We start from the raw sequence: 27025 nt of genomic DNA on the forward strand, positions 1-27025 counted from the left end.
TCATCACCACATCAATCTCCGCAAATCAGAATTAGCATCAACACAACGTGTGCAATATATGGAGATGTCACGAGCCAGCACTTAAACTCTTTGAATCTCCAGTGTCGACAACAATGATAAGGTGAGTGGGTTTCTCTGCAACACGAACATTTCTGAGTTTTTTTCTGCATTCTCAGTTTTTTCTCAAAAGTAACCACTAGCCTTCGAGGAATTATTGATATGTTTGTGATTATTAAATAGCAGTAATTGGAACAGAACAGAAAAGAGCAGGATTTTATTTCAGTAACAGGCCTCCGGCCCAAAATACATATGCATAAATTGATGGATAATTAGAGCACATGTAATGTATTTCATTCAGTTTTTCTTGTCAACAACGTATAAAAATAGACATTCATCTTTGATGATATTAACAGTTTTACTCTGTAATATACATATATAATGTCATTTATCTTCAACAACGAAGATACCATTTAATTTACAAAACATGCAATGCCTTTCAGCATATGGAACATTAATGTATCTACCAGTTGAAAATTACAACACAGAAATCGTCCATATATAATTTTTAAATATTGAGGGATATCATTCTGTACCAAGTAGCTCTCTACATTTCATAAAGATTTGTATTGCTTATAGTAAAACATTTATGGCTGCTATCCAAAGATGATTTGCCAAAGTGGGAAAAAGTATCAGTAATGTCTGTTTAAATCTTTTTATAATTATTTTGCGATCACCAAATCCCTGGCTTATCCAACCAAATTGAAAAAGAATAATTTTAATTCTAGTTGCCCATGAATTTCGTCCTACCCTGTCTAGAGATAATAGCATAAAATAACATTGTTTAGGTAATCTATAGCCAGGCATGTTTAGAAGTCTACACCAGTATTTCACTGCACTGGTTGTATAATAAACTGTAAAGGCACTCTTCCACATTCACCCAAGGCCATATTGTTACAGGTGGATTTTCTAAGTTTCAAAACATATTTACAAAATTTAATATGGACTGATTCAATAGTATTACAGTAGGATGTGCCCCATATTTCAGACCCATAACATAGGATAGGTGATATCATACAATCAAAAATCTTAAATAAATATGTACAATTAATGCTGCCAAGTTGCCTTTGGATATTTTTAACAGAGAATATTGCCTTATTAGCTTGTGATGCAAGACAAGATGGAGCTTTACTCCAGGGTAATTTAGGAGTGAACATAATTCCAAGGTACTTGCAAAATGATACAGTGTCAATAACATTACCATTATAAAACCAGTTTTCATATGAGCGCAAGGAACCACCATTTCTAAACACAATAATCTTGGTTTTCTTTAAATTCATGCTCATACCAGTTTGCTCACAATTGTTTTCCAAGTACATTAATCTTTTTTTTGCAACTGTGCACAGGTGTCAGCTATTGCTGACACATCATCAACAAACATAAGAGAACAGAGATAGCTAATAGAAGAATAAACTGTAATACCTTGACCTCCTTGAACTCCGTAAGACTCCATAACCTATTTATGAATATAATAAAGATCTGAGGGCTCAAAACACAGCCTTGACGAGTAACGATTTTACAAGAAAAACTATTTGATACACCCTTAGATGTCCTGACTGAAGCTGATAAAGAACTATACATAGAAGTTAACAGCATAAGAAACTTACCTCTTATACCAGCTTCACAAAGTTACTTTAGAAGAACATCAGTATCAAAAGCCTTGTGAAAGTCTACAAAGAGACAGTAAAATCTACCCTTTTTTGCTAACATATTTTTTAATTAAGGACTGCAATGAAAAAAAAGGTCAATCGTTGAATAATCAGCCCTGAAACCAATCTGTGATTCACTGATAATATCATGATCCTCACACCATCTTTGAAGGCGACAATTAAGAATAGTGAGTGAGTGAGTTAATATTCAACGTCACTGTGAGTAATCCTGTTTAAAATATTGTTCTAAGTCTGAACAAACACACATTGCTCACAGCTATTATTTATAGTGACAGTGCTTGACTATATATATCCAACAAATGTGAAGTGTTGAAAAGACATCAGACTTTGCTCCAACTGGTGAATAGCGGCCAGTATAAAAACTGTGGGATGCACTTTTGTTATTATTTTCTATCATAAACACCTGAAAGTATATTCAATTTCAGGAAACGTGAACTTATTTAGTACGCCGATTGGCAAATGATAGTGGATATTCATTTTCTGTTACTTCATGGAGAAAGATTGTGCCGCTTTGAAATATTCTAATTTGAACAGTATCAATGCTTTCGTTTGGATTACACTATCAGGACTAAAGATCTTTACCAAGCGAGTAATTCTAACTGCTTAAATTGTGTTTACATTTAACTTCGATAAGATATCTATATTCACTGACAGTGCTCACGTAACTGTAGGGATCATGTGACTTTACTGATCACGTGATGAAGGAAAATGGCGGAAGTAACACAGTGTAAACAAAAGGTATTTCACTGAGCGGTGTTGAAGCGTTTTATTATGTTATGCGAACTACGTACTTATATTTGTTGGATATGATTTCATCTATGGAATTCTGAAAGGGCATTTAGGGAAAAAAAATTACATTTGACTTCGATAGTGGGTAGACTACACTCACCGACAGTGCTCACGTGACTTCAGTGATCATGTGACTCTATATGTGACGTGAAGAAGGAAAATGGTGGAAGTAACGCAGTGTAAACAAAAGATATTTCACTGATCGGTGTTAAAGTGTTTCTTATTTTATGTGAATTATATACGTACATTTGTTAGATACGATTTCATTTATGAAATTCGCCTGAAGTTGGTATTTAGTGAAAAAAGAGTGGAGAGTATGTAGCTTCTACTTGACTGTTACCCATAGAGGTCCATTTCCTAGTACTGTTTGATATATTTTGCATCTTCATGTTTTTGTTACTCAGTAGTTCCCAACTGGTACACACAAAAATCCCAGCAATAATATTATGTACAGGGTAGAAAATAAGCATTATGCAGTGTATATGAAAAATATCTGTATATCCTTATTTATAGACATAAAATATAATATAGAACATGACTGAAATGGAAGGTAATAAAAAGTTCAAGATTTTATCTATGAACTGTAGGGGATTAAACAATGCACTGAAGAGAAAAAAGGTTTTTCGGTTTTTAAGGAAGAACAAAGCCCAAATATTCTGCTTACAGGATGTCCACTTTACCAGAGATCAGGAACAATTGATAAAACAGCAATGGGGCTATAAAGAATGTTTTATTGGCACTTACAAAAGCAATGCAAGAGGGACAGCTATCTTGTTTAATAATAACTTTGAATTTTCAGTCTTAAATACTACATATGATAATAAAGAAGGAAACTTTGTGGGGTTAAATATAAAAATAAATGAATTTATTTATACTCTGTTCAATGTATATGGCCCTAACCAGGACAAACCTGAATTCTATAAACATGTGAAGGAAAGGGCAGAAGAGCTAGCAAATAAGAATGACACTGACAAATTTATTTTTTGCGGTGATTGGAATTTAGTCATGGATAGCGATATGGATACATATAATTATAAACACATCAATAATCCTGGGGCTCGGAAAGAAGTATTAGAAATTGTAGATATAATGAACCTCAAGGATCCCTGGAGGGAAATGCATCCGAGTAGTCTAAGATTTACCTGGCGACAACCCACACATATTAAACAAGCACGTCTTGATTTTTTTTAGTTTCACACAATATAATGAACGCAGTTCACGAAACGGAAATAATTCCTAGTATATGTACAGATCACTCAATTATATCCATAACATTAACAACAACAGAGTTAAGCAGGGGGAAAGGGTTTTGGAAATTTAACAACTCTCTCTTAAAAGATAAAGAATACATAAGAAAAGTTAAAGATACAATAGGTAATGTAATAAATCTTTATAAAACACCAGAGAAGGGTGAAAATACATACGCTATTAATGATCAGCTGCTTTGGGAAATGATTATAATGGAAATAAGAGGAATTACTATCTGGTACTCAGCTACAAAAAGGAAAAAGAGTAAGGAAAATGAACTACGGCTAGAAAAAGACATTGAGAAATTAGAAATACAACTAGATGAAAGTAGTCACTTGTATGAAAAAGAAGAACTAGTAAAAAGAATTAATGAAGCCAAAGAAAAGTTAGAAGAAATTAATTTATTAAAAACCAAAGGTTCCTTTGTAAGGTCAAAAGCTAAATGGATAGAGCAGGGAGAGAAAGCAAGTAAATATTTCCTACATATGGAGCGCAGAAATTTCCTTAATAAATCTATAAATCAAATTGAAACAAAAGCTGGAAATGTAATTAAAAAACAGGAAGAAATATTAGAAGAAACTAAAAACTTCTATAAAAAATTGTATACAAATGAAAGTTGTAGTGAAATTGACTTAGAAGAAACAGTGGGAAAATATGAAGTACCTAAATTGTCTGAGTGTCTCTCAAGTTCACTAGAGGGAGAGCTAACATACGAAGAACTTCTGTTAGCATTGAAAAAAATGAAAAATGAAAAAAGCCCAGGACCAGATGGTATTACATCTGAATTCTTAAAATTTTTCTGGAATGACTTGAATAAGTACCTTTTAAGTTCTCTTAACTATGCTTATAAAGTAGGATCCCTATCAGTAACTCAAAAACAGGGTTTAATTACATGCTTGCCTAAGGATAACAAACCAAGAATATACCTCAAGAATTGGCGACCAATATCACTGTTGAACACTTCATATAAATTGGCATCGGCAGCCATAGCTAATAGAATTAAAAAAGTCTTAGAGTTGTTAATAAATGAAAACCAAAAGGGATTTGTGTCAGGCAGATATATAGGGAAGTCACTAGAAGTATATATGATTTAATGGATTATACTGATACATTTCAGATTCCAGGATTATTATTACTTATAGACTTTGAAAAAGCGTTTGATTCAGTAGATAGAAAATTTATGATAAACGTATTAAGATTCTTCAATTTTGGAGAGAGTATCCAAAAGTGGATTTCCACTTTTTTTACAGATATTGAATCGAGTGTGTTAGTCAATGGTTTCGCAAGCACCTTTTTCCCAGTTACAAGGGGTTGTCGTCAGGGAGATCCGATATCGCCATATATTTTTATATTGTGTGTTGAAATATTGGCTATATTGATAAGAAATGAAAAAAATATTAAAGGTATTAGAATGGGCAATATAGAACATATTTTAGAACAATTTGCAGATGATACTACTATGTCTTTGGATGGGTCAGAGAAAAGTCTGTATGCAGTTATGAATATTCTTCACTTTTTTGAAAGATTTTCTGGACTTAAGGTTAATGTTGAGAAGACTAAATTAATTTGGATTGGGTCAAAAAAGAGATCTAGGTATAAGCTCTGTGAAGAGTGGAATTTGGATTGGAGTCAGACACATTTTAAATTACTGGGGATTAATTTCAGTGTAGATTTAGAAGAAATGGTAAACTTAAATTATAAAGAGAAATTTAAAAATATTGAAAAAGAAATGAAACAATGGTCAACTAGACATTTAACGCCTATGGGTAGAAATACTATTTTGAAATCTTTACTACTACCTAAAATGAATCACTTGTTTGCCTCTTTACCTAACCCTCCAGACGAACAGCTAAATAGTTTTCAGAAGAAATGTTTTAACTTCATATGGCGTGGTAAGATAGATAGGGTCAAGAGAAGTGTCATGACACAACCACCTAAATATGGAGGAATTAAGGTACCTGATGTTAAATCAACTATATTATCACAAAAACTATCATGGATAAAAAGACTTCACAATAAGTCATATTGGGTCAAACATGCTGGAACTTTTATCCCAGGAATAGATACCCTATGGTTGGCGGATTGTTTATATATGAACACTACTTTATTACCATACATTACAAATACTTTTTGGAGGGATGTTGTATCGGCATGGGGTTTGTATCTATCCAAATGCTATGATAAGATTACAAATATGTCAGACATAAAGACTCAATCATTATGGTACAACTCTAATATCTCTATTGGTGGCAAATGGGTTGAATATAGGCACTGGATAGGAAAGGGTATACGTTTTATTAAGGATATGTTCAATGAAAAGGGAGAAATCTATTCCTTTAACAAACTTGTAGAAACATATAATTTAGAAACAAATTTTATCCTATATCAAGGGCTCAAGTCAACAATATCGAGATACATTAAAAGATGTCTGATTAAGGATTACAAAGAAAGGATATATGATCCTACTCTCCCATTTAATGTATACAGCATAATCAATACACAAAAGGGTAGTAAAATGTTTTATCAGATTTTATTTGCTCCAGACTTCAGTACAGATGCACTGGAAAAATGTCAAAAGTGTTTGAATAGAATAATTGATAGAACAGAACAAGAAAATATTAATCTGATGCCTTATAGATGTACTGAGAGTGTGAATATGAGATGGTTCCAATTTAAAATAGTGAATAATATTTTAGCAACAAATAGCTTCTTGTACAAGATAGGAATATCTGAATCACATTTATGTACATTCTGTGGACAAGATTCAGAAACCATGTTACACCTGCTGTTCGAATGCTTTCATGTGAAAAAGATATGGAAGGAAGTAGAAAAATGGCTTAGAACTGTTTCAGAGGGTGAAATGAAATTTTCTCTAGAGAATATTATATTTGGATTTAAAGGCAAACACAATAATCCATTGAATGCTGTAATCTTGGTGGTTAAAGAAGCTATCTATAGAAGAAGCAGAAAAAAGCAAACTCTGAATATTAGACATATTAAAGCAGAAGTCATCAAATATTACGAAGCAACAAAAATGATAGCTTTTTCAAATTGTAATTATGCCAAATTTTTTAGCTTCTGGTCTTCCTTCCATACATTATTTGCCAATAATTAAACTTTTATCAACAGATTTGTGTAACATGTAAACACTTTATATACATGCTTAGTTTGTCCATTTACCTATTTGTGAACAGCATGAGATTTGACAATGCGATCAAGGAAACACTACTTGTATACTATGAGGCCACTTGTACTGTACTGTAATACTGAGGTAAAGGTAAGATCTGTAAACATGTAACACTCATATACATGCTTAGTTTGACCATTTTACATATTTATGTACTATGAGGTTACCTGTATTGTACTTTACTGTACTCCTGAGATAAATTCTGTAAACATGTAAATACTTCACATACATGCTTAGTTAGACCATTTTGCATATTTGTGAACAGCAGGGTGTTACAGTAAGTGACAAAGGAAACACTGTGTACAACGAAACTATTTGTACTGTACTGTGTACTACCGAGTTAAAATCTGTAAACACGTAACACTTCATATACATGTTAAGTTTTTGACCGTTTTTTTTTTTATATACATGTGAACAGCATCTTATTTGACAATGAGATCAAAGAAACACTGTAATAGCATACTAAGAAGCTACCTGTACTGTACTACTGAGGTAAAGTCTGTCAACATAATTCTGGGAATAAAAACATGAAAAGAGAAAAAAAATAATATATTCAACGTCACGATTAAGATCACTATCCTCATCTGAAAGACAAGACCCATCTTATGATTGGTAGTGATTGGTTAGATTTGTGATTATTGATGAGTAGTCATTGGTTAGATTTGTGATCATTGATTAGTGGGTGAGTGAGTGAGTGAGTTTTACGCCGCCCTCAGCAATATTCCAGCTATATGGCGGCGGTCTGTAAATAATCGAGTATGTACCAGACAATCTAGTGATCAACAGCATGAGCATCGATCTGAGCAATTGGGAACCGATGACATGTGTAAACCAAGTCAGCGAGCCTGACCACCCGATCCCGTTAGACGCCTCTTACGACAAGCATGGGTTACTGAAGGCCAATATTCGAACCTGGACCTTCACGGGTCCATGACAGAATTCACTGATTAGTAGTGATTGGCTAGGTTTCTACTTATGATTAGTAGTGATTGGTACGTTTTGTGTTTATTGATTAGTAGCGATTGGCTAGGTTTGTGGTTATGATTAGGAGTGAATGGGTAGGTTTGTGATCATTGATTAGTAGCGATTGGTTACTTTTCTGATTATGATTAATAGTGATTGGATAGGTTTGTGATCATTGATTAGAGGTGATTGATTACGTTCGTGATTATTCAGTAGTAATGATTGCGTAATAATGACGTCTTGTGTTGTGAACATTATAGAGGTGTACATTATTTCGCTGTGGCAAGTTCGTATATTCTAAGATGTAGAACGTTAACGTTCGCAATGTTTACATTCCCACAATGCAATCGTGGAATGTCGCTTGACTACTTAGCTTCATCTGGATGTCACTTATCTAAACTTACGTTGGTAGTAGAAATGCGACGTTCATATTGCCCCATGTTGTTTACGTTAATTACATATTTAATTAAAATAATTTAGAGAAGACTTTTTTTCGGAATGTAAACCGTCATCAAACTGTTTATCATTTTGGGTTTTTTCTGTGAACGTTCGTCTTAACGTAGGGGGGCAGACACGTCAATAGAACAGCGCGTCAGTTAGCCCTGTGCGAGGATTCTCAATTTAGGTCACCGACACCCGTCGTTTGTTTTCTGCCTTAAATTTTTCGTAATTATCCTTAGAAAGTATTAAATTTAGAAAAGAAATACTGTTCGCTCTACCACATGTACAGTGTAATAAAGCACACTTTCGCCCTGAACTATTATAGTTAAAGTACGAGGACGCTTAAATCAGTTGACTGTGACCTTTGGAAATTGGACATACCTGAAAAACGTTAAGCACACTGCCACACCGTAAGTCGTCTTTCCATGATAATCAATGATTATAATCTATTATCAATTTTGGTATTTTTTTCAATTTTAACTACTGGTCGACCTTACCCCATAAATCACCATAGAAAAAAAAGCCATTGATTAGTTGCGATTGGTTGCGTTTCTGATTAGTAATGATTGGTTAGGTTCGTGATTATGATTAGTAGTGATTGGTTACGTTCCTGATTAGAGGTGATTGGTTAGGTTCGTGATTATGATTAGTAGTGATTGGTTAGGTTTGTGATCCTGAAACGATAGCACCATGCAACATCAATCTATTATTGATTACAGGTAGCAGAATATGCAGTATGAGCTTGCAACATTTTACCGTTTACGCCGTATGATGAGAGTAATTTCCGGAGTCTATCTCTATTTACAAAATCAAAAGCTTTTTTAAAATTAATGAACACAACGTATATGTTTTTCCTTCTTCTACAGAGAGTTTTTTCGATGATAGCATACAATGTGAAGATATGGTCAACAAGTGAATAGCCCTTCCGAAAACCAGCTTCAGTTTCAGAAACGTTATCCATAACATTTGCCCATTTTGTTAATCTTTCATTTAAAACACAAGTTATATTTTCCCGAGTGAACTGAGTAAAGATATCCCTCGGTAATTATCGGGAATATTTCCATCACCCTTTTTGTGCAAAGGAACTATAATTGCTTTACTCCACACTTGTGGAAAACAACCATTTAAAAATATTTTATTGAACATTGCCACTAAAATAGGGCATTATTTTAGATTCGCTTGTTTTAATCATTTCTATAAGGACGTTATCAATACCTGGACATTTACCATTTTTCTATGCTGTATAGCCTTGTAAATTTCTTCTTCCGTTATAATGGATTCAAGTATCTCCTTATCAACTTCACTCATTTCGACAGATTGGTCTAAACTGAGTAGTACATCTGGTTCAGTTACATCTCTCCCATTGAAAGGTTCGTAAAAATTATGGTACCATCTTTCTTTAGTTATATAATTCGTATAGGATTTTAGCTTTGAAAATTTTCACAGCTCAATCCAAAATACAGTGGAGTTGTTCCTTGCTAGGTATAGTTTATTTGTTTTGTGGTATTGGTATTTACCTTTCCACTGTCTACATGAACTTTTATGTTTATTTCTAAGTCTACAATACTTGGTTTTACACACTGAAGTTCTGTTTCGTCTAAATATACGTAAACTGCGTTTAGCTTCTTCTTTTGCCTTATGACACTCTGGTCCATAAAAAGTGAAAACTTTCGGAATAGCAGTCACGCTCTTTTGCATAGTCTGCAGCATCAAGTAAAAATCTTACAAATGACTCTATTTCTTCTTTGATTGGCATTCTAGAAGTTGGGTAGATGAAGAATGAGGACTATTTTTATGGATATACAACTTCTTTATTCTATATAGGCGACGTTTCGACATAGATGCTAATGTCACCACTTGCTTGACAACGGCATTAGAATCTATGTCGAAACGTCGCCTATATAGGATAAAGAAGTTGTATGTCCATAAAAATAGTCCTTACATCAATCAATCTTTATTTCAGTACTTAAAAAGGCCACATGCTTGTAGTACATTTAGAGTTTACATGAGTAGATAGAAGTCATTTATAAATTCTTTTCTGCAACAATACTTTTTCTTAATCTCATAGCGAAATAGATGTACATTGCCAGATTCTGTAATATTGATGTGGTAGTATCTGTTAATAGTGAAATTAATGTTCTTACACTTGGATGCTTATAATAGTATGGCTTTAGGTATTTTGTTCGTAGAGTCGTATAAACAGGACAGATTAGAAGAAAATGTAGTTCATCCTCAACAGTACACATATTACATAACTGACATATTCTGTTTTCTCTTTGTATACCTGCATACCTGCCAGTTTCAATAAATAATTCATTGGAAGAGCAACGAAAACGAGAGGGAGCTATACGGAACTTCTTTACGCCGATTTTTGCTAAATAGTCTTCAAAACGTATGTCCGATTTCCATTGATTATAGTATAAACATTTTGTGGATAGAAGTAGTGATTCCGACCAAGACTGGAAATAGATATCTTTCATTCTTTGTGTAAATGATATGATAAAACTGGTATGCAACTGAACACTGTGATCACACCACACATAACCATAACCAGTTTTGTACAACAACTCCCTAATATCACTCACCCAATTCCTTTTCCCATTTTCGTCATACAATTTCATCATATCATAACATTTTTTCGGAAACCTATGGCATGGCATATGCAGTAATCTTACCGAATACTTTATGGCTTTAATGGAAGAGTATATAAACAAGGGGAATCTACCTAATTCTCCGTAAACCATCCTATTACATGTGTTCGGTTTTACACCAAGAAACTTTTTGCATGCACATAAATGAACTCTTTCAATACTGTCATATTGTTGTAATCCCCATATTTCAGAGCCATATAGAAGTATTGGACTTATCTGCATATCGAATATTTTAAAGAATGTGTTAAAGGACATTTCACCCAACGATCTCATATTTTTACAAACACCGATTAGGATTTTCAAGGCTTGTGCTGACGCTTGTTTTGTGTGTTTGGACCAGGAAAGGCTATTACAAAAATATATACACCAAGATACTTATAAACACTGGTAGTTTTGAGTAGTTGCCCTTTATAATACCATTTTTCTAATTTAGAGAGCTTTCCACCTTTCTTAAAGACGATAATTTTGGTTTTGTCTCTGTTTACACACAATTTATATTGGTCAGAAAATTTGTCTAATTCATCTATTTGTTTCTGTAAACCGCTAACAGTACTAGAGAATAGTAGAATATCATCGGCAAAGAGTAGCAGAAATAGTTGTATTGTATCTGGGTGTAGTTGAATCCCATTCGTACATGTGTCACATATTTGTATTGCTAATTCATTAATGAAAAACGTAAAAAGGAAAGGGCTTAAAATACAGCCTTGTCTAACACCTAGTTCACTTATGAAAGGTTCAGATAATTCATGCTGATTCCTTACACACACTTTAACATTTTCGTATATACTCTTCAACATTTTATTCATTTTACTACTAAGACCATGCGATTGTAGAAGTCTCCATAGTTTATCCCGCTGCACAGAATCGAAAGCCTTTGCAAAATCAACGAATAGTGCGTAGAACTTTCCACCTTTTGAGCTGAGGTATCTTTGTATTAGGCTATACAGTATAAAGATATTATCTGTTGTTGTATATCCCTCCCTAAAGCCCGCTTGACCCTCGTATATCTGATCCATGACGTCAGTCCATTTAACTAATCTTTTGTTGATAATGTAAATAAATAACTTGCCAAATATACTAAGTACAGTTATTCCACGGTAGTTATTGGTATCTTTAGGGTCTCCCAGTTTATAGACTGGAACAAGAATGCCACCTGACCAAGATTCAGGAAAGTTCCCAGTGTCGAGGATAATATTGAAAATAAGCTCAAGATATGGAAGTAAAAGATCAGATGAATGTTTGAAAAATTCCGGGAGGATGTTGTCTAATCCTGGTGACTTATTACACTTTAGATGTTGTATACTGTTAAGTATTTCATCTCTACTTATTGGGGCATCCAATATGTCGGAGGCTACACCTGTAATATGAGTAGACTCAGTATCGTTCACATAGTCTTGTCTATTTGGATCTGGGTTGTTATCAGAGGTAGAGAATAATGACTGAAAGTAATTGAACCATTCGTCGATTTCAATGTTATTATTTTGGCTTTTCTTAGGATTTAGTGTTTTAAGTTCATACCAGAATTTTTTGACATCATTTATATTATTTTCTAGCTTTTTTCTTTTCTGTTCCATAAATGCCTTTCTCTTTTCCTTGCAGGTTGTATTATATCTGTTTCTAGCTTTGTGATATCTCCCCAGGGATTGCAAGGTTTTATCTTTTCGGAAGGAGTTAAGACATTTACACCGGTTTTTTTTTAAATGATTACAATCTTCATCATACCAGATATTCGTATTATGTTTTTCTGAAAAGGGGCGTATCCGTCTTTTCATATCAAAAGCAGCTAGACACAATGCTTCTACGACATAATCTACACATTGACTTATATCAGTGAATGCTACATCAACAGATTTATCAAATAAGTCTTGTATATCATCCGATAGTAGATTATTTCTGAATTGCAACAACATCTTGCTATTCCAAACAAATTTGTATGCTTCATGATCAGATTTATATTTACCACTCATAGTCTTTGGCTGTACTGGTGGGTGATGCGCACGTAAATCTAAGGTTAACGGGAGGTGAGAGGACTCTGCTTTAGTAGGTATAGCAAAATCTAGCACTTTGTCAAATAAATGTGCAGAAGCTAAGACATAGTCTATGACGCTTGTGCCATTTGTACCTATAAATGTAAAATCCCCTAATTTAAAATCTTTACCACATCTGCCATTCACAATATGTATATTTAAAATGCTACATAAATCTAAGAGGCATCTACCGAAATGGTTGACGACTTTGTCACAGGAGAACCGTTCCAGGTTAAAATGATCCAATATGAAATCCCACATGGAATGATCTTTACTTTCCGTATGATATATTTATGTCATCATCAACAAAGTCGGGAAGCGTAGCTGTCCGAGCATTAAAATCACCCCCACAAAGCAAGTATATATCTGGTAGATCAGACATTTTATCCAACAGTTTCTCCTGGAAAAGTGAAATACCATTTATACAATGTCCACTAAATTTCTCATACCAAGAGGATCCCTCTGGTTGTATATACACACAGCTATATAAAAGATCTCTATCGATGTCAAACAGTGACTTCTCAATCAATATAAAAACTGCATTTTCTGTGATCTCAGTACATTTGATATATTTAGTTAGTGTATTTCTTACCATTACAGTTATTCCACCAGAGAGTCTCCCAGTTGAGGCTATCTTATCTCCATCTTTATTCAAACAGGCAAAATCTGTAAATACGTCATTTGCACAATGATCATTACTCCAAGTCTCTGTTAAACCAATGATATCAAACGATTTGATAAAGTTAACAAAGTCGATGTCATGAAGTTTCTGAGTATGAATTTTATGTTTTTAATACAGTCTTTCGTGTTGTTTACAATGTCATTCTCGTCCTCTTGAAGTGTCCTACAATCACACACCCCGGATCGCACACTAGATTGCGTCCTAGATTGCACATTTGGTCGGCCCGTGCCACACCCCTAGCGCGACTGACCCCGAGTCCCAGCACGGTAGGTAGATCTCAGTGGTCGCGACCTACTTTGGGTAGGAATTTGTCCTCGGTCCTCGGTTGGGTCGACACTTCGCGAGCTATCTGTTTCCCTAGCTTCGCGCACAAGCTGGTTCCCCTTGAAGTAGAATCTGGTTTCCGGGTTCTGGGTTCGAAGCCTGCTAAGCTCACTTCTCTGTGATTTCGTCAGATCGTTAGCAATTCCGTAACCTCGCTCCTTCAGGACAGTTCTCAGCTTGACGGAGTGCCATTTGTCTTCCCAGTGACACATTCTGGCAATGATAGGCCTTGTCTTGTTGGGATCGTAAGACGATAGCCTGTGGGCCCGTTCTACATTCCTAGGGACTAGATCGGGTAACTTCTTTGTCTCCCGTGCACTGTTAATTATATCCAGTACTTTCCTTTTGCTCTCTGTGTAGGTTTCGTTCCTGCTGTCGGATACACCATACAGAATCATATTGTTTCTACGATTTCGTCTCTCTTGATCCTCTATTCTATCCTTGATCTTTGTCACACGGTGTTCTATTATGTCTGTCTTTTCATTGATAGAGTCGATATCAAGCCTTAGTACTTCCTGCTCCTGTTTGTTTATCAAAAGGTCATTCTGTATGTCCGACATCTCTACCTTCAATGATTTTATGTCCTCCTTTACCGAATTGACATCTTTTGACAATCTGTCCTCCGAGTCTCTTATCTGTTTAATAATCTCTGCTTTCATGTCCTCTAGTTCCCTACTGGGAGGCCCATGGCCCAAAATAGTCCTCATTCTTCATTCTTCAAATGACTCTATGGCTAAATCTACACCCTTCTCTAAGACATTTATGAAATTGTCTAAATGGAAACCTATATCTGACATATTTTCAATGAAAAGGATCATTATCCCATCTATACCTGAATGTACTTGCACTCAAATCTTTAGTTACCAGTTTTTCACCTCAGTGAATCTAAGGATCAAAGGCATGTGTTTACTCTGTATTCTATCTCCTACATCGAAGTTCGAGAAATACTTGAACAGTCCAGGTGATGATATATCGTAATTAATTAAACTACAACTTTGTTCGGAAGCATAAATATATAGAACGTCATACTAGTGCATTTGGATGTTTTGTATTGAACGAGAGGGTGTCATGGGAGCAGAGAAACAACGAGTTCGAAGAACGAGTTGATTTTCTGGTCCCATGACATCTTCTCGTTCAATACAAAACATCCAAATGAGCTAGTATGACGTTCTTTATTTATTATATACCCTCTTATCTTGCATAAATCTGATACTTAATAAAATAAATCATAGCTTTGGAGAAAGAAGAACCGGCAGGGGTAAAATACCGAATCTAGAGTGCAATACGGAATTTGACCACATCATCCGTGTTGCACCCCCTGTGTTATCATCCTAAGTTTACATGGGTAAACAATAAGTAAACATTCATCCCGTATCTCCTTCAGACCGGCCATTTAAGATATACAAGTTGAAAACGTAACACGTTTAACAGAAATTTACCAAATCTGTTTACACAGGTGTCATTTGAAAATCTAGCATTTACAGGAACCGATTCATCCTCAGCACAGAAGTCATCAAAGTTTTCACTCTGCATATTTGGGGATTGATTTCCAGTCCCAACCCGAGCATTTAAACCTCCACACACAAGTATGTAACAATCTGTTAGATAAGCTCAATTATCTAATAACCACTGTTCTAACTTCTCGAACAGACTAGCGCTTCCTGTGACTTTATAGTAAGAAGATCCCTCTAAGGGAGCGCATGCTACTCGACTCTTTGCGGATACCAGCCTACTGGAAGTAAAACATCACGATCTGTGTCTGTAAGTCACGTATCTAATCGGATACAAACTGTGTTATAAATATCAATAGGAACCCTCGAACAGAATTTTAGAAATGTTTTTCTTAGAAATACATTAAATACGTCCCGATTTGGTATTTAGCAAGTTTTATGACAGTACAAAAATAAACTTCAAACTTCAAATGTCTCTTGCAGGTATATGAAATCAAACTGGAGTAGATAATGGAAAAAGTCACTGTCATCAAATTTATTTAACAAGCCGTCAATTTTCCAAGTAAGAATCGAGAACGTCGCGAATTGACGAGAAGAAAATTGACTGGCTAAATCAGAATCAAGTGGAACGTTCACATTCTCACAGCTCGAAGTTCGCGATGAAGCCCGGTCGCATTCATATTGTGAATTACATCCCTTGCTTGATCGTACGATTGCGTGGGGTGTCGAAGAGCACGTAAAATTATATATATGCGCAAAGGTCTTTTTCCCGATGTTTGGTTGATTTCCCTCTGCATCCGATTTGTCCACAGTAACAGTCCTGTTCAACTGAACAGCACCACGAGATTCCGCACTGGCTAGTTCGGAGTGTGGTACTCTGGGTTTAGTGATGAGACGCTCGTTCTTAAAGTATGCAATAAGTCCCTTGTCCCTTTGCTCAGTCAGAATATTACGTTGACGTTTAGTCAGGTCATTTGATAGCACAACTCTGGAATGTAGACCTCTGAGTTAGCACTGACACTTTGTCCTCTGTCAACGTAAACTTCGGGATCAGTGGGCGTGGGCGACGAGTGCTACCTTGTCTTTCCATGCGATGCGCCCTTTATGATGTCTCATCGACGCCAGGTGCGGTGTTGTGTGTCAATGTTTAGGGTCATATGACAAGATCTTTACAAGAATCATAGGATCATGCTCACTCTTCTGTATGTTATAAAACACCACATTATCTCTTCGGCTGTGTGTCTCTAACTTGTGTAGGTCGTCGGCCTGCATATCTAGCCTGCATTCCACTGATCCAGCGTGGATGTGATTGCATCACTGTAAACAATTTCCTGCTTGTGTTCAATTCTGTTCACACCATTACAATGATTTTCACAGCACTGTCCAACTGGTCAAATGTTGTGTGCACACCCCTCTCTACTCCGCTCCTATTCACTCTCTCTCTTCCTCTCCCTCTCCACTCCTCTTCACTCTCCTCTCTCTCTTCTTCACTCCCTCTCTACCTCTTCCTCCTTTCACTCTCCTCTCTCTACCTCTTCCTTCACTTCCCCTCTCCTCTCTTCCTCCGATCCTCTTCATCTTCTCTTCATTCCTTCCTCTTCCTCTCCTCTCTTCCTCTCTCCTCTCTCTACTCCCTCTTCCTATCCACTCCCTTCTCTCTCTCGCTCCTCTTCACTCCCTCTCTACTCCTCTTCACTCCCTCTCTCTTCTCCTATCCTCTTCTCCCTCTCTTCTCTCTACTCCGCTCCTCTTCACTCCTCTCCTCTCTTCCTCTTCCTCTCCTCTCCTCTCTCGTCCTCTTCCTCCCCTCTCTACTCCGATCCTCTTCCTCCCCCTCTCATCTCTTCCTCCCCGCTCCTCTTCACTCCTCCTCTCACTCCGATCCTCTTCTTCTTCCTCTCTACTCCTTCCTCTCTTCCTCCCCTCCTCTCCGCTCCTCTTCACTCTCCTCTGCTCCCTCTCCTCTTCTCTCTCCTCTGATCCTCTTCACTCCCCTCTCTCTCCTCTCCTCTTCCTCTCCTCTCTCTACTCCCTTCCTCTCCCTCTACTCCGCTCCTCTTCACTCCCTCTCCTCCTCTTCCTCTCCTCTCTACTCCGCTCCTCTTCCTCTTCCTCTCTTCCTCCTCTTCCTCCCTCTTCTCCTCCGCTCCTCTTCCTCTCTCCTCTCTACCTCCTCCTCCTCTTCACTCCCCCTCTCTACTCCGCTCCTCTTCCTCCCCTCTCTACTCCTCTTCATCCACTCCTCTCCACTCCTCTTCACTCCTCTCTCCACTGCCTCCTCTTCACTCCTCCTCTCTCCTCCTCTTCACTCCCCTCTCCTCGTCTTCTTCACTCCCCTCTCTACTCCTCTTCCTCTCCTCTCCTCTCTCCTCCTCTTCACTCCTCCTCTTCCTCTTCTTCCTGTTCCTCTCTTCCCCCTCTCCTTTCGTCTTCACTCCTCCTCCCTCTCCACCTCCTCTTCACTCTCCCCCTCACTTCTTCTCTTCACTCACTCCCCTCTCTCTTCTTCACCCACTCCGTCTACACTCCTTCTTTTCACTCTCTCCACTCACTTCATCTCTTCACTCCTCCCTCTCTCCTCGTCTTCACCCACTCCTTCCTCACCTCCTTCTTTTCCTCTCCCTCACTTCATCTCTTCCTCTCACTCCCTCTCTCCTCATCTTCACTCACTCCCTCTCCTCTCCTCTTCACTCCTCCCCTCCTCTCCACTCCTCCCATCTCTACTCCTCCCTCCCTCCACTCCCCTGTCTCCTCGTCTTCACTCCTCCCTCTCTTCCTCCTCTTCCTCCTCCCCTCTCCTCCTCTTCCTCCTCCCTCTCTAATCCTCCTCCGGTCCTCTCTCTCTCCTCGTCTTCCTCTCTCCCTCTCCACTCCTCTTTACTCCTCCTCTCTTCTCCTCTTCACTCACTCCCCTCTCTACTCCTCCTCACTCACTCCCCTGTCTCCTCGTCTTCACTCACTCCCGTCACCACTCCTCTTCACTCACTCCCCTTTCTACTCCTCCTCACTCACTCCCCTATCTCCTCGCCTTTATATGATAGTGCATTTATCAAGCACTTGTTTGGGTACAGATGCAAGTACCTTTATATGATAGTGCATTTATCAAGCACTTGTTTGGGTACAGATGCTAGTACCTCTATATGACAGTGCATTTATCAAGCACTTGTTTGGGTACAGATACTAGTACCTTATATGATAGTGCATTTATCAAGCACTTGTTTGGGTACAGATGCTAGTACCTTTATATGATAGTGCATTTATCAAGCACTTGTTTGGGTACAGATGCTAGTACCTCTATATGACTGCATTTATCAAGCACTTGTTTGGGTACAGATGCTAGTACCTTTATGTGATAGTGCATTTATCAAGCACTTGTTTGGGTACAGATGCTAGTACCTCTATATGACAGTGCATTTATCAATCACTTGTTTGGGTACAGATGCTAGTACCTTTATCAAGTACCTGTTTCGATACATAAGTTACTACTTTCATCAAACACATATATCAGCTGACAGATTAACACCCTGTGATAGAGTTAACTAATATACGCTACTGTTTGACACATGAAGACATGTCCATGATCCAGTCGGAACGTACGACTGACTCGGCTTGCAGCATTTCAGAGATTTCTTGTACGACTGAAAATGGCGGCTTTGTCGCTTTGTATATCATTATTGTTGGTTTCATCTTCTATTGACTTCTAGAGTGTGTTTCCATGCTCTTGTAAAATTGTTTGTTTTTTGCTTGTTTGTTTATCGTTTAACACCGCACTCAGCAACATTCTAGATATATGGCGGGGGTCTGAAAGTAATCGAGTCTGGACTAGACAATCTAGTGACTGACATCAGGAGCATCGAGTTACGATGGGTTACGATAACATTTGTCTATCAATTCAGCGAGCCTGACCACCCGATCCTGTTAGTCGCCTCTGACGACAAGAATGGGTTGCTGAAGACAATTCCAACAATATATAGCTGGAATATTGCTAAGTGCGGCGAAACAACTAACACAATTCATAATAAACTCGCTGAAAATTCATTGCACAATTTATTTCGTGTAATTAACATATGATTTCATACATTTTCAAAAATGGATTCTGGTAGTCCTTTGGGCGTGAGTTGGTCTGTGTGATGTTTATCGCTGGAACATAAAGGAAATCAGTGGAGTGATATATATGTATATGATTAAAATGCATTTCATAAGAAAGAGGATACACATCGAGTAATCAACAGCATGAACATCGATCTACGTAATTGGGATACGATGACATGTATCAACCAAGTCATCGAGCCTGACCATCCGATCCCGTTAGTCGCCTATTGCGACAAGCATGGGTTACTGAAGACCAATTCTAACCCGGATCTTCACGGGTCAGGTAACTTGAATGTTGCAAAAGTTCAAGGCCTAATTCTCAGACAGCAGCACAGCGAGTTATTAAATATTTGGAACACTTAAGTAACAGACAGTGATGCACAGGGGCGGTGGGGTAGTCTAGTGGTTAAAGCGTTGGCTCGTCACGCCGAAGACCCGGGTTCAAACCCCCACATGGGTACAATGAGTGAAGCCCATTTCTGGTGTCCCCCGCCGTGATATTGCTGGAATATTGCTAAAAGCGGCGTAAAACCAAACTCAGTCAGTCAGTGATGCACAACACTGTCAGTTAGTTGTGTCAGTAATTATCAGAATAACGAAGTTCTCTAATAGTTACAGTTACTTTTTGTCCGACAGCAGCATAATCCAGTTATTTAACTGTCAGCTCTAATTAAGAAACGATGACATAACCTTGTTATTCAAGTTTTAACCAAATTTCAGTAAGGAGGATAATCGAGTTATTCAACAATGCTATTAGCAAGACACCAAAGTAACCGAAATATTTCATATTTTCATCGCCATTTGTCAAAAAGTTGTGATGCACAATGACGCTTCTTGATAACCTTCATTAACCCTGTACATATACTCTCCCCAAAAGAAACGCATAGGTAATACTGATACATGAAAAGAATTAAGGTGTGATAATAATTTTTGCTGGTTTGTAATGCTGGTTTGTGTACATGGAACGAATGCACAGCGCAAAAACGCATCTACGGAAACTTGAATGCACGTTTACGCTCGAAAGTGTCATAGAGCAAAAATGGTTCGCTATATGCAAGTGCAGTTATGAGGAATCGTGAGCAGGGACACTGCCTATATAAGGCCGTTTTGCTCTTAGACGATCAATGGCATTTTAGCCAAATGAAAGAATATCGTTATGCCGCTACTCACTGCTGTAAACATTACCGTTGGACGTCTGCAGGCTAGGGAATCTCAAAATTCCCCACCATCAAGGCCGTCAGTAATTTCGCCATCACTACCGTCGCCACTATCGCCGCCGCTACCACTACCGTCGCCACTATCATCGCCGCTACCGTCGCCACTATCATCGCCGCTATCGTCGCCACCACTACCGTCGCAACTATCGTCGCCGCTACCACTACCGTCGCCACTATCGTCGCCGCTACCACTACCGTCGCCACTATCGTCGCCGCTACCACTACCGTCGCCACTATCGTCGCCGCTACCACTACCGTCGCCACTATCGTCGCCGCTACCACTACCGTCGCCACTATCATCGCCGCTACCGTCGCCGCTTTGTCCCCAGCCGCGTCTCCGCCCATATCTCCAACCTCTTCGTCTCGAAATTATGCGTCCCCAACCGCGTCCTTGCCGACGTGATCCTCTGCGTCTCTGTCCCCACTTTCGGAATACGGATCCAAATCTTCTGTTTCCCAAACTGATACCGGTTCTTCTTCCGTAGGTGCTCCCTCTTCTTCTTCCCAATCCAACTCTGCTTCTGCCTCCACTTGTCCTTACGAAGGTGCTCCCAGTTCTCCCTCGGTAGGTCCTGGCAATTCTGCGTCCCCATCCAACGACGTTACTTCTGCTATATCTTACGTGTCTTGATTCAATGTTCTTTTCGACTTCGTTTGTATCAGCTTCAGCCTGAACAAAAACAAAAGGTGACGGGGTTACGACTGCTATGCTGTGAAGTACATCTTTATACGATCACACTGCCATGTCTCTAACTCGACACACAGACTAGAGATTCGTTATGGATGGATTGCAGTATAAACTGCCGGGCAAAAGAAAGTTATTACCGACTTCACTTGACTAAAGAAAAAGAAACAAAGATGTATGTGAGTTTATGATACTTCTTTTACAAATAGATATAATTTACCAATAAATGACTGAAAATACATTATAATGCTGGTCTTGTATTTGTCGCAATTCGTTAAGAGTGAGTGAGTGAGTTTAGTTTTACGCCGCACGCAGCAATATTCTAGGTATATGGCGGCGGTCTGTATATAATCGAGTCTGGAACAGACAATCGAGTGATCAACAGCATGAGCATCGATCTGCGCAATTGGGAACCGATGACATGTGTTAACCAAGTCAGCAAGCCTGACCACCCGATCCCGTTAGACGCCTCTTACGACAAGCGCATGGGTTACTGAAGATCAATACTTAACCCGGACCTTCACGGGTCAATTCACTAAGTAAGAGTCAGGGGTCAAACAGTAAAAATTGCACAAAGTTCAAGCAAAAAAAGAAAGTGCATATCACCACACACACACACACACGCACTCACGCACACGCACCAACTTTACGCCAACATCCCTCCCATCCACTACCTGACTTTGCTTTGGTTATAACCGTGCCGGACATTTTCCTTCACACTTGCAATGCTATCATTTTAGATTGCTGTACATTTATTGAATATGCTGTGTCCTTGATAGGTTTCAGAAACGTTATATGGAATAGGGCTTACCGGTACTTCAGCATCTTTCTTGGATAACCGAGTCTGGTCGTCAACACCTTCACCCGCTACAGCCTCCGCTGTGCATCCTGGAAGGATGAGGAGTAGGCAGATGAAGACAACTGGGGTCTTCATGGCAACAGATCTGAAGCAAAAACGCGTCAGCTGATAATAAAAGCGACTAAATCAATTTCCCATTGTCATAAGAAATCTCGTCCATTGTATTGTGGGTGAAATACGAGTGTGTTCCTTTCAGCAAATAGTGAAAGAAATATAGTATCCTGCCCCACACGTCACAACACATGCAAAGGCAAGTCAAATCTTCGGGTGAACAATTACGGTAAACATATGCTTCAAGTAAAATACAACAATCTAACAGTGAAAACAGACATAACGGCATCAGTGATTCTGGGACTGGAGGCCTTTCTCATTTGTCATGATTACGTCCTCAGAACTATTATATAGAGGCGGGGGGGTAGTTTTGTGGTTAAAATGTTCCCTGTCGCGCCGGTTTCTGGTGTCCCCTGCCGTGATAATGCTGGAATATGGCTAAAAGCGGCGCAAAACCCAACTCACTCACTCACTTAGAACCATTCATTGTGTATACCGTGCACCTTATATCACAAAATGTATTCGGCTCATTCCGCTAACTTCATAATATCACGGACAGCAAATGAGTGGTTACATAGAGAATACTACACGAGGTCTCATTACATTCGAATTATACGAAACGCGTGTCCTTCCTATGGTATCTGACCGAGCGAAAGCGAGGTCAGATACCATAGGAAGGTCACGAGTTTCGTATAATTCGTATGTAATGAGACCGAGTGTGGTATTTTATTTATTACCCACGTCTTACATGCATTAAATTGACCAAATAGCGTATTTTTGTTATTTTTTTGGTTTCAAACCGAAACCGGTTTCATAAAGAGGTTGCGGAAGAGTTTTCTACTGTAGTACAATATTTGCATGACGTCACACTGTAATGACGTCACTGCCTTGGTAACCGATGTCAGGATGCATGTCAGTTGTCATCGCCTCGTACAGCCTCGTACAGTAAACTACTCCGTAGCACCCCGTTTCTTGGTTTCCAGTTGCTTCATTCGGTGGTGGAAACATTGCGTTTATGTTTTTCGACGGATATAATGTCTCAGTTCGACTCACAATTAATCAGCGTCACGGCAACGTTCGCAATGTTTACATTCCCACAATGCATTTAAGTTGTAGAATGAATGAATTCACGTGTTTGTTATGAATGAAAAAATAGTTACGTCAGAATGTGACCTAATTAAGACGTCATCGGTTATCCAATCAAATCGTTAGAATCTCAGGTCAAGTCGTTACGACACAGGTCAACGGGATACGACACTCGTGTGACGTACGAGATTAGTATGCAACTACCCATACGTTGACCACGTGGGTAATAAATTTTAATCAACCTTGATCCCAACAAATTTAGAACGGAAGCCTAGCCGACAAGTCAGTCTTGTCATGGTAGAATATGTGGATGCTCAGTGTAGCAGCTACATCTAAATACAAATGACCGGTGACATTTTCAAATGGAGATGCCCTTCAAGTATTGACGTTACATCACTATATCAGTTTCAGTTTTTACTAACATTCATCTTTTATTATACATTTTAACTAAAATATAAACAAGCCTCATTTCGATCTTTCTGAATTTAAATACCGAATAAACTCAGTTACGCCTGTAAATACACTAAACGCCAAAAGAAACGTTACCCTCCTACCTTTATGAATTATTTAAAAACTATCAAAGATATGCTGGAAAGTATTAGTTTGCAAGTAAGCTCAACAACAAATAAATTCTCAAATGCATTCATATTTAGGTAAAATGCATCTTTTTCAGAAGAGTTAAATTGTCCCATGTTCGTACATGCCAAAATAAACAAATAATAGTGATTTAGATGTCCAAAAGAAAGGTTGGAATAAAATCTGATTTGGGACAATGATCAACCATTTAATATCACCATTTTTTAACTATTAAAAGAAACAATTTTCTGTTGTAGAGTGTGTAAAATTGCAAAGTAATCACTCCTATAATTTCAAGTAAAACGTGACTTTGATATTGAGAAAAAACGTTTAGGAATATCTAAAATAATCTTTGTTAACATTTTTGCTTGCAAAGTAACATTTATCCATTTTCTGTTTACACATAGCAATATCAATCGCCAAAACGCAGAAATATTCAAGCAGTATTTGCATCCATTTCACAAGCAGAATGATTCTATAGGGTATGAAGAGAACCTAGAATACATGATATGATACACAAGTACGAGAAATATGCCACGATTGACAGCTGAAGAGAGAGAAAGAGCCATTGGGATAGTGCAGATGGGGTCGGCATACAATGCTGTTGCCAACGCCCTCGGATGTCACCGTATCACTGTTATATTACTTTTTCAGGGCTTCAGACAGACTGGGGTCACCGTAGACAGACCAAGAAGTAGACGTCACGCGTCACAAAGCCAGCTGAGGATAGGTACCTCCGTCATTAAGGAAGGAGGGTAACGTTTCTTTTGGCGTTTAGTGTATTTCAAGCACCTCATCTGGATTTCCATTCCTTTCGCAATTACAAGCCAAAGGTAAACCATCTGCACAAGTTAGTTCACCCAGACAAGGGACGATTACAATATATACTTTCGATAGAATACTTTCAAATACATTTCAGAAGGAATACTTGCAGTATATATCCATTGGAAGAGGTACCATTAATATATACTTTAAAAACAAAAATTTAACCATACACTTTAGAACTGAAGATTGCAATTTATATGTTAGAAGAATACTTGTAATTTATACTTTCGATGAATATTTGTAATATTTGCTTTAGAAGAATACTTATAATATATACTTTGGAAAAAAGAAGTTCAGTGTATACTTCAGAAACATAATAGTAGTATATACTTCAGAAAAATAATTTCAATTTATCATCTAATGGAGGTTGTTATCGGTGCAATAAAGCATTCTGATAAACTTGGTATCCAAATCTGATAACTATGCTAATTACGTCAATCCACGAACTACTTTCATAAAATGCCATACACGCCATGCGAATCCTAAAACGTTTTTAACATTTCATTGATGACGTCGTCACGAGTTTACATTGTTTGTAAACAAACATGGCTGCCCCCATACTCAAAATTGGTGATTCTGTAAGAATTGATGACAGAGGTTCTGGAGTCGTTACTGCAGCAATTGACTTTGGAAAACATGAAACGGAGTACTTCGTTCGGATTATGAGGCACGACTGAAAGGCAATCTTCTAACAAAGGTAACAACCAAGGATTTCGATCTATAGATCACAATACAGACGACGAATCGATTCCGTCAGGTATCAGAAACTGATATAGATGAGACGATTACCCGCAATGAAAATAGAAACACTGCCAAAAGAACGCTGCCCGATTTTGTTGTTTCTTTTAGACAGAAAGTTCTCATTTTAAATATGAGTTACGTTTGCACTATATTAGCAACTAGTCAGAACCATATGCCGCCGTCATGAACGACCTTCACCTTAGTGTACCGCTAAGTATTCTTACGCGAATGCTCGATTCTCTTCATATAAATTCACATACGATTTGCTTCTTTCTTTTAGAGTAATTTTAAGAATGACATTATATTATAAAGAACTATTAACCTCGTGTGTTTCCGTATCATAAATGATCCGGAAACACACGAGGTTAGTAATGTCTGTATATACTTAGGTGGAATACATGCAATATATACTACAAGAAAGGATGCTTGTAATATAGTATGACCAGAAATTATTGAGAATTTTAGGAATATGTTTAAATGGATTTATATTAATTTATAAACAAGCTTGACCAGCTATCAAGTGTTTGATTTCATTCAAGAGAAACAACTCCGTTAATCTTTTTTTCATTAGTTTGTGAAGAGTTATCCCCCTTTCTTTACTTGCTAGCAGACGACATTTTCAGTGATCCTCAGTATGGATGATATAGAGAAGAGGAAGTTGATTTTAGAGTATTATAACAAGGACATCAGATCAGCTAAAGTGATTTCAAGTAGAACAGGCATCCCTTTGTCCACTGTTTATCGTGTTTTGAAAAATATTGCAAATGGATATGGCAGGGAGGCGTAGGTAGGCCCAGAAAACTGACTGTCGGTAACGAGAGGCTTGGTATTCTTGTTTCTTAAAACAAACGAAGGAGTTTAGAAAACTTAAGGCTGGATATGATTGATAGAGGAACTGTGGCTGTCTGTAAGGAGACAATTAGAACTGAGCTGCATGCAGTGGGTTGGCAGAAAAGTCGAGGAATTCCATCACCGATCATGAAACCTGAATAAATGGAGCGAAGGTTGAACTGGTGCTTACAGCATAGAAATTTTAACTGGGACAATGTGATTTTCTCAGATGAATGTTCTGTTTGGCTGTTTCCTAATACACTGAAATTCTGGATCAAACAAACTGAAAAACCTTTGTATCAGCGCCCAAAGTACAGTCCGAAATTTAACGTGTGGAGTGGCATATCTGTGTAGGGGCAACGCCCCTCTGTGTATTTGGGGGGAATATGAACAGTGAGCGGTACACAGATATTCTCGAGGGACATTTACTTCCATCTGCTCACTTGTTCTATGGAATTTTTTGGATTTTCCAGCAGGACAACGACCCAAAACATCGTTCAAAGCATTCACAGGCCTGGTTTCGGACCCAAAATGTGACATTATTAGATTGGCCAAGCTATAGCCCTGAACTA

At 38.0% G+C, this 27025-nt stretch overlaps 2 long non-coding RNA genes across 3 annotated transcripts; one reads left to right on the forward strand and one right to left on the reverse strand.

Moving 5' to 3' along the window:
• The first annotated feature begins 252 nt into the window (after nucleotides 1–252).
• On the forward strand, nucleotides 253–26883 carry LOC124284317. The gene is made up of 4 exons (XR_006900528.1): nucleotides 253–440; nucleotides 8916–8924; nucleotides 10432–10433; nucleotides 26873–26883. It is a non-coding gene; the product is annotated as an uncharacterized LOC124284317 (long non-coding RNA).
• On the reverse strand, nucleotides 19527–21080 carry LOC124284316. 2 transcript variants are annotated; one of them, XR_006900527.1, is made up of 2 exons: nucleotides 20768–21080; nucleotides 19527–19630 (listed from the first exon to the last, which is right to left on the reverse strand). It is a non-coding gene; the product is annotated as an uncharacterized LOC124284316 (long non-coding RNA). The 2 variants fall into 2 exon arrangements; XR_006900526.1 differs by having other exon boundaries at nucleotides 20753–21080.
• Nucleotides 26884–27025: the final 142 nt, after the last annotated feature.

Source organism: Haliotis rubra, unplaced genomic scaffold (genome assembly GCF_003918875.1).
Source record: "Haliotis rubra isolate DU_JTF1 unplaced genomic scaffold, ASM391887v1 Scf333, whole genome shotgun sequence".
NCBI classification, from domain to species: domain Eukaryota; kingdom Metazoa; phylum Mollusca; class Gastropoda; order Lepetellida; family Haliotidae; genus Haliotis; species Haliotis rubra.